This window comes from Desmodus rotundus, chromosome 4, assembly GCF_022682495.2.
Source record: "Desmodus rotundus isolate HL8 chromosome 4, HLdesRot8A.1, whole genome shotgun sequence".
Classification (NCBI taxonomy): domain Eukaryota; kingdom Metazoa; phylum Chordata; class Mammalia; order Chiroptera; family Phyllostomidae; genus Desmodus; species Desmodus rotundus.
This window is the reverse complement of record NC_071390.1, coordinates 128,698,263-128,707,477: the sequence shown is the minus strand read 5'-3', so window position 1 is coordinate 128,707,477 and position 9,215 is coordinate 128,698,263. Positions and strand designations below refer to the sequence as shown.

At 36.8% G+C, this 9,215-nt stretch overlaps 1 protein-coding gene across 5 annotated transcripts in view; it reads left to right on the top strand.

The window, feature by feature from the left end:
* The first annotated feature begins 2,755 nt into the window (after window positions 1-2,755).
* The window catches only part of RASSF6 (Ras association domain family member 6), a 58,717-nt gene continuing 52,257 nt past the window's right edge, over window positions 2,756-9,215 (top strand). For 2 of the 5 annotated variants that reach the window (XM_024579565.3, XM_045185287.2), the window contains exon 1: window positions 2,756-2,894. The gene's annotated coding sequence lies outside the window, so the exon portion shown is untranslated. The other 3 variants (XM_045185299.3, XM_045185291.2, XM_045185302.2) reach the window with 3 other exon arrangements.

The following is a 9,215-nucleotide window of genomic DNA, read 5'->3' as shown; positions in this document are numbered from 1 at the left end:
AAGTTAGATTTAACAACATGAAGTCCAGATAGGTTGAAATAGGCTAAATTTAACAAATAAAAGGTAGCTAAATAAATTAGAAGGAAAAGAAGAATATATATATATATACACACAAACATATATATTAAGATATAATATGTATATACACATATATATTAAGGTATATAGTAAAGTAGAAAAGCTTTTTTTAACACTGAGATGTAAGCAATAAGGAAAAATATTAATGGATTGACTTTAAATCTTTAAACTTTTATATGTCAAAAATGTATCATAAACAAAACTAAAAGGCAAACAATACTGGGAAATATAATCACAGCATATATGACAGAGTTGAAGTGCTTAATATATAAAGAGATCCTATAAATCAATACAGAAAAGATGAACAAAGAGTCCAATAAACAAAAAAGCAAAAATACAGGGTAAGTTTAAAGAAAGAGCTACAGGTAATCAATAATATACATATTTAAAATATAATATGATTGTTTACCTTCCAAATTGGTAAATATTTTTAAAATGATAATAATTCAGGAGTTACACTAAGAGTATAAAATTGACACTTTAGTGAAATTCTTTTAAAAGTTCATTCCCTTTTATCTGGCAACTTTATTTTTTTTAAATGTAGCTAAATGACATAGTCAAGATTGTGTGAAGTCATATATAAACATCACTGCGTATTGTGTATGGTAATATAAATTTCCACAATAGGGCGCTGATTAAATAAATAATGGCATATCCATATGGTGTAATATACTGTAGCTAGCTAAAATCGCATGGCAGAAAAAAAAAGAACTGACTGACATATGGTAAATTGTACATAACATGTTTTATGTGATAAAAGCAGGTTATAAAACAATAAGCCAAATGTGATAACATTTTTGTAAATGCTCATAGAGGAACTTTGTCAATAAAGACATTCACCAAATTGTTTATAGTAACTATATTTGAGAAATGGAATTGTAAGTGATTTTTTCTCCTCTACATGTCTGTGCTGTCCAAAGTTTCCACATTGGACATGTGTAATTCTGTCTTTTTATATTACAAAATAAACATTACATATACAAAAGGGTAAGTCCTCAAAAACAAAAGGTGTCACTGAGCCTCTAACTGAAGGAAACCAACTTCGATCAGTAATCAGAATAAAGACTTTCAGGACGCTTGCACGTAAAACATGCAAAACAATGTTCCCCTCACACCGATGATAAAGCAGTGACCCCCTCCAAGTGGGGGTGGAGCATGGACTGGAACAAAGACGCCCTGAAGCCGAGGCGAGGTGCTGGGGACACTGCACACCCTGTTAGTCACCATTCAAAGGTCAGCCCATGCCAGCAGCGGGGCGTGGTGCCAACCCTGCAATCAAGCTGATACCAACAAGTACTTGCAAATCACACTGTCCTCTGAAAGGAGGCGGTACAAGCTTTGACTGTGACCCAGTAAACCATTTGTCTGATTCTATTAAAGGAGCCCCAAAATGATCAATCTGATTGTTTCTGATCTCTACATGCCATGAATTAACTAGGTAAACTGGCTCACTTTTTGAAATACTGTATCTATCAAACATGTGACCTGAAAATCTTGAGTGATAGTCAATCTACGAATTTAACACTTGAACATTCAGGACGCCAGAAATCAACTCTGCCCACTAAACTCATTGTAGGAGTTGTGTCTAATTCCTTTTGAAGGCTCTATGGTTTATACTTAAAAAATGACTTTTTAAAAATTATCATAGTTGTTTTACATAGGAAACAGGTAAAAGCTTTTGTATTCCCACAGCATCTGTCATTTAAGGGCCTCTAAGTTTTTGGTGCTCCCCACCCCACTTTCTTTAGATTGATCTTATTTAATTTCAAATAAAAATAAAAAGCTTTGGCATTTTTATTGTTTTCAGAGAAGGAGCTTCTTTTTTCTTTTCTTTTCTTTTCTTCCTTCCTTCCTTCCTTCCTTCCTTCCTTCCTTCCTTCCTTCCTTCCTTCCTTCCTTCCTTCCTTCCTTCCTTCCTTTCTTCCTTTCTTCTTTCTTTCTCTGTGTCAATGCCTTTATCCATTCTTTTTTTTAAATTGAGGTATAGTTATATATAACATTATATTAGTTTCAGGTGTACAACATAATGATTCTATATTTGTATGTATATTGTGAAATGTTCGCCACAGTAAGTCTAGTTAACTCAACCTTGGTGGTCTACTTGAAATTAGAGGTACTGAAGAAAAGCAAAATCCCCAAATCCAATTCAATAGGTAGTATCTAAAGTATTATTAATTTCCTCTTTCATGCTTTATTACAATAGTTTTCAAACTTTGATGCCTACCTGATTCTTTTGAGGAGCTTGTAAAGAAATAGATGTGCCTACAGCCTGGCCGGGACCTACTAGGTCAGTCTCACAGGTGCTGAAGCCCTATTGGGGGTTAGCAAGTTCCTTTGGGGGTTCTGGTGCGCTCAGAGGTGTGAGAAGCACTGCTCTGGGTGCAAGGGTGCGGTGGGTGCTGGAGGCAGCAAAAACAAGTATGAAATGTCTAACTGAAAGAGAACATTTAAAAAAGAAAGGTGGATAATGACATTAAGTTCTAGTTGGGGTCATTTTTATACAGGCTATTTTTCTATAATCTGGAAAGAGAGTAGATATATTAGAATCAGTCCAATTCAGCGGTTAAAGCGTTAATCAGAACGACAAATCAGTTCTCAAAATGTGTGACAAGGAGCAAAGGAGTGTTCCTATCAGCTGATCCTAAGAACAAAAGTAAACACTCCCAACATGCTCTGAGGCACTGGGAGTGGCTCAGGTTCCTGACAGTTCCCTGCGGTGGTGGAAAAAAGTAATAATTAACAGCTTCTTGGGCTTGATGACCTTGTTGTGTGTGGAGGAGGACTGCCTGCCGGCGCGGAGCCCCAGCGGTGCTCAGGTAAGCCGTGGCGCCCCTCCTCCTGCTCTTGGCAGGGACCTCCAGAACAGGTGAGTGAGCGCTGATTTTCCGACACTTTGTGACCCAGCAGGGGAGCACAGTCTCCGAAGCAAGTTCAGCCCAACAACAAGGTAAAAAGGCCCTTCTGCTCACACTGTGAATAACAGGTGAAAACGGGGGTAGGGTAAAGCAGGATCCGTAGGCAGCCCAGGTGAAATGCATCAGAGCAGCCTGAAACCCGGGCATTACTTTTCCTCTTGATTTTTTCAGAATGCTCTTCCTGACCAAGGTATGGAGGGGAGGAGCAGGAAAAGGAGGGAGGGAGTGGGGGAGGTGTGTGTGTGGGGGGGTTAGTGTGGCCACTGAGCCCCTCCTCCCTTTCTCCAGGGAAATATTTCAGTGAGCACTTGACTTGGAATTGCGCTTACTCTCCGGAGACACTAGCCTCCCTACTCTGAGTGATCTTAGGGTTACAGTATTGTACTGACTCAGCAGGCAGGAAAGGTCTTTTTAAGGGAGGGTTCAGCTAAACTTTTGTTTGTTTCCACAAAGCTTACAGAGACGTCTCCCCCACCAAAAAAAAAGAAAGAAAGAAAAGGAAAAGAAAATGATTTGTGATAAAAGACCACACAAAACAATGAAAGAGTAATCCCAACTAATTAAATGGGAGTCTGTGAATTAAGGATAAAAATTCAGAGGCAGGAAAGCCATAGGTTCAAATCCTGGCTTTGCCACTTACCATTTTATCGCTTAGCAAGTTACTTAACTTATCCAAACCTCAGTTTGTTATCTATAAAAATGAGCATCCTAACAGGATCTGCCAATAGGGCTTAGATGGATATTAAAAACTTAGCAAGTGTCCTATAAATGGTACCTCCTATTAGCTCTATGAAATAAGCTGTTCTGCCAAAGGAGCCAGATCAGGAAGTGTGGGCTGAGCTGGGGAGACTATATCGACATTGTGGAGGCACTGGAGTTGAACCCGTTTCCAGAGAGTGAATCCAAGACATGCAAGCAGATGGCAAGTGGGAAAAGTATTACCTTTCTTAGTATCAATGAAATCATCTGACTTCTTGCCATTTTTCAAATAGAGTAGATAGTGGCAAAGTCAAACTTACTTGTTACCCAATCACTTTTACTTTGGAAAAGTCCTATTTATATTCATCTCTTATGTCAAATACAAAAGACAATTTTAATAGGAGAGTTACACACAATCCCATATTGTGGAACCTATGATATATGAGTTTTATAAGACAGATTGCCTCTTGAGTAACTGGAGAAAATTAGACCATAGAGTCCTTGTCCTTACATTGTAGCACATTATTGTATGGTTTGTATTGAAGTGGTGTAGACTTCCATATGTGTTGATGGTCCAGAAATATAAAAGAGAGATACCTGTTTTTGTTGGTCTTTGCCTCTTAGACTTAAATTACAGGCAAGTGACCTTATTTTATGAAATTTTACTTAAAGAACACTTCTGTTAATAATGCTGTTAGTCTTATTAGTGTTGATAACTTTGAGGAAGGGACAAATATAGTAGCTGTGACTAGCAAAGTATTTTCACTGATTAAATTTTATATTTTTATCAGTATAAAACATTTAAGTGGTTTGCAGTTAATCCTAGTTTAATATCATCATTGTTTTTTTGAATGCTGATACTACCTGGCTTTCTTACATTTATTTTTTATTTAAGAATAGTTGGTATACAATCTTATATTGGTTATATTAGTTTCAAGTATAAAATATCGTGATTGAACATTTTCATATCTTACCATGTCATCACCCTGCTAATTCCAGTCATCATCTGTCACTTATCACAATATAATGGACTATATTCCCCTTCCCCTTTCCACTGATTCCCTCACCCCCTCCCTCCTGGTAACTATCCCTTTGGTCTCCGTTTTTATGAGTCTGTTTTTGTTTTGTTTCATTTTAGATTCCACATTTAAGTGAAATCAAATAGTATTTGTATTTCTGTGCTGACTTACTTCACTTAGCATAATACCCTCTAGATCCATTCATGTGTCATAATGTCAAGATCTCATTCTTTTTTACTGCTGTGTAGTATTCCAATGTATATGCAGGGATGGGAATAAGTAGGCTTACAGTTGTTCTTATGGAAAAAGACATGCCGGTTATGATTATTACAAAGCAAATAAACTCTTTTGTACACTCACAACTGTAGACCTACTTTTGCCCACTCTTGTATATACATCTTTATCTATTCATCTATCAATAGACTCCAATGTACCTTTAATTGTATATTGACTTGAAAATTGTGGATAGAATTCTAGAGCCAACCAAACTGAACCTTACTACATTTTTGTCTTCCAGGGCCTGATTGCATCTAGTGTGGTTTAGTTAAAATGTTATAAAAGAAACACATAACTGGGGGTAAATCTTCCTAAAGTCTGCTTTAGCATACATATGTTTTTCCACTATTTCTAATGCATGTGACATTTTATAATAAACTATTCAATGTTTTGGGAGAGGGACAGAAAGAGAGAGAAATAACCAACAATGATTAAGAAAAGATTAACCTTTGAAATATATTCAAAATAGTACAACATGTATGTGGCATGTCTTTTTTTAATGTAATTTAAAGATTTACATCTGATACTTGTTTTAACTTCCTAAAATAAGAAGCATACAGTACTTTTAATAGAAATCAAAATCTAATGCTAACATTCAATTTGCTTTTACAGACTCATTGCTTACAATGCAGACAGAAAATTTAGGGTTGTTAGAGTACCTGGGCTTCATATAACCCATACAACTTCATAAAGTTTTTTTATAAAACTTTAGATTTGTAAAGAATATTCAAGTATGGGTCAATTGAAAATACAACCCCTGAGAAAGTACATCTTCTGAATATTCTCTCTTCGTAGTCTAGGGTTAGAGAGGGTTAGGCTGTTACAAAAATTAGTCATATGTCTTTCAAAGCTATCAAATAGTTATTTCATCACTTGAAAACATCATCTCAAGTACCTAACTAATACTACTGCTTCCAGTAGCTGAACATGAAAGTGTCTCCTTTGTAAGTGATGAGGGTGTCATTTTAGTAGCTGAAATGGTTGAAGGACAACTTCTTCATCATCATCCCAGAGCCTAGTAATTGGAGCTCAAGAGAAGAGTCCAATTCTTTTGCAGACAACATACGAACAGGAGAGACAAGTCAGTATGCCTGTCAAGTCAACCTTAGAATCTCCTCTTGCAAAGTTAGATAAAGTACAACGTTCTGGAGCTGTGCCACAGCAGCAATTCCAGAAGATGCGTTGGCAGGCTGCGCAGCTCCCTTCTAGACTGTGTGCAGGCAAGCTGCTTTGAGGCTTAAAGCTAGTTTGTTTATTCCACTACTCTCGCTTCCCTCACTTCCCCAGGGCACTCTGGGAAGAACAAAGCACATTAGCAATGTGTGAATATGCTATAGAATATTAAAGGCTTGCCTTTCAAATTAGATTTTACCTGAACTGAGAGCAATGGCACATTCATGTAGAAACCTGGTTGTCTGAGCCACATCCCGCTTAGTCCTTTCTTAAATTCAGGCACTATGCTACATTTTTGTTTATTTTCTGTCTCAAAACAAACATTTCCTGACTGCAATCAATATCACTTAATAAAATGATAGTTTATGTACTCCAACTCTTAACTTTTACCATTTCCGCAAATGAGACACATTCTTTAGGAAAAAATATGGAGCCAAATGTTTCCCAGAAACTACATGTCTCTTGACTCTTTTGGATAATGAATAGAACTACAGGTTTTTTTTCTCATTTCCTTGAAATGAGATAATTGGTATATAGATCCTTTCTTCTCAACTTCAAGATTCCAGTTCAGAGCTTAGAGAAAACTTTATTTTCTTTAGAGCTTCAGTTTGGGTCAGAATACATATTTGTAACTTTCCATTGCTTCTTCAAGCCAAAACAATAATTTTAAAAAAGGATTTCATGTGTACAGCCTTGAATATAATCTTACTTCATAATTAAAATACATACTTGCTAGTCCAATATGTTACTTTCTGTTATTTTTTTAGTAACTTTTATGGTGTGTGTTATATATGGTCCTTGCATATGATTTTAATAGTACTTATGAAATAAAAAGTAAGAATTATCAATTTCATAGCTCTGAATTTTACTGTTAATATTTTAATATACCTCCCCATAAATTGATTATATTCATTATTTTACATATGTTTTATTTATATAATTGGATATATATACTTGGGTATCTACATTCCCTCTAGGCAATACAAAACTGAAATAAGAAATGATCCAGTTCTAAAGGAACAAATAGTCAAGTTAAGTAAAATAAAATATACTAGTTAAAAAGAGAAAGCACTAAGTAATCAGAAATTGCAGATATTTTCCTGTGAAAGTTGAGTGGCAGCAGAGATTCTCGTTGCCTGGGGAACCTAGGGAATTTAACATCTGTACTTTTTTTTAGTTCATTGTAAAATGATGGCCACCCTGATGCTTCACGCACCCACTGGCCTCAGGAATAAGGCACTGCAGACAGACACAGGCTGCACTTCCTGTGGTTGGCACGGGAATGGAGCCAGAGAAGGAACTCATGAAATATTTACTGACTACACAAAGGAGTGAACCAAATCTTCCACTTTTTAAACAAGTAACCATTTCATTAATCCATGTTTTGGGCACAGGAAGGTACTTTAAATGACTGGCCCATTTGAGTTCATTGAAGCATGGATTCCCCATCTATCCTCTGGCTTCCTCTGGTAACTGGCCAGTGAGAGCAAACCTACATACAGGCAGGATAGAGCAAGGGGAGGCAACCACTGATGCTGTCTGATGCTCCCTGGTCTCTGCTGCCCACACACTCAGCGCTGCCATTCTGCCTGCTCAGGCTTCTGATCTGTCTGCCTGCTCAGACCCATTCTACCTACGAAGCCCCTTTCCCTCCCTGCGGAGCCACCTAGGCTTATGTGAACATATACCTACCTAGCACTTTCAGAACTGTTTATTTCTCCAAAATTTAACTGCTAACTTACCTAATTACTCTCTCTTGAGTTCCATTCTGTCTGGAGAAAATGAAAAAATAAATAACCACACTTATTAAATAATCTTATTTTATACACAATCTAATCAATATGTTCTGAAGAGGCCCCCCCAGGAAAGTGCATAGATTTGTAACAACTGCCTTCCTCTTCAAGTCACGGTTGATTATGGTCTGTCAAATTAATTGTGCACACCCAAAGTAAGAACTCCAGGTGTCTCTATCTATGATTTTTGCTGTTTTCATAAATCTGTCCATCTCTGTTCATCACAACCTCCATTCTTCTCCCCTTAAGTCTTTAGAGGAAACTCGCTCAGATGCTTAAATCTACCAAGTCTTTATCATTTAAAAGGTATTCACAAGGGCCCAACCAGGTTTTACTTTGCTGTGAATCATGGTTAATGGGAATGGAGAGGGAAAACTATTTGAATTCATAGATCTATTTATCATTTCAACAACTAACAATAACATGAGATTTTTACCAAGTCCCATTTTTACCTATCAGGTATTTAGACTGTTTGAGTATTTTGCTTAGCCAATTTGTAGATTCATACATGGTCAGTATTATTCCCTATTCAATTAGCATTTGCAGCCTATGAACAAAAATTTTATCTTGTTTTTATTTTCTTCCCTAAATTCTATTCAATTATCTTTCTTCCTGAGGTCAGAGAATAATGGTAAGAGCTTCTGAAACCCTTTAATCTCACCTGAAATCTTCTGCTTTGCTTCAGCATAGGTCATGAGTTTACAGAGCTGTTGTTGGCCATCTTTAATGGCACCTTAGCTACTTTATGAATACAAATAGGAAGCCAATCAGGAAGCTGCTGCAATGATTCTGCAGCCCATCACTGTCAATTTGCACTTTGTGAATGTAAGAGGCTTCCATCGGTGGTTCTTCAGTTCAAAATGTCTCCAGCTTCTAGTCTCAGCTAGAAGATCATTTTAACTGAGGTCTAGAAAATCAATAATTCTTAATCCTTCAGGCCATATCTGCAACTTTACATTTAGTCAGTCACTCAGCAAATATTAATGGAATTCTTTCCATGTTCCAGGCAAAATTCTAATAGCTGGAGATACACATGTAAATTTTCAAAAGCCCTTATTGTAAGAAATTAATGTTGTAGTTAGGGAAGACCGACAATGTAAGTAAATAAGTTCCTTTCAGATACTGTTATGTAACTAGATGAAAATAATGGAAGTGTGACGGAGACTTGCATAGGGAAAGCCTCTGAGAGAAGAGAGAAGAGACACGTGGGCTGAGACCTGTATGGGAAAAGGGAAAAGGCAGTCATGTGACATCAGGGGAGC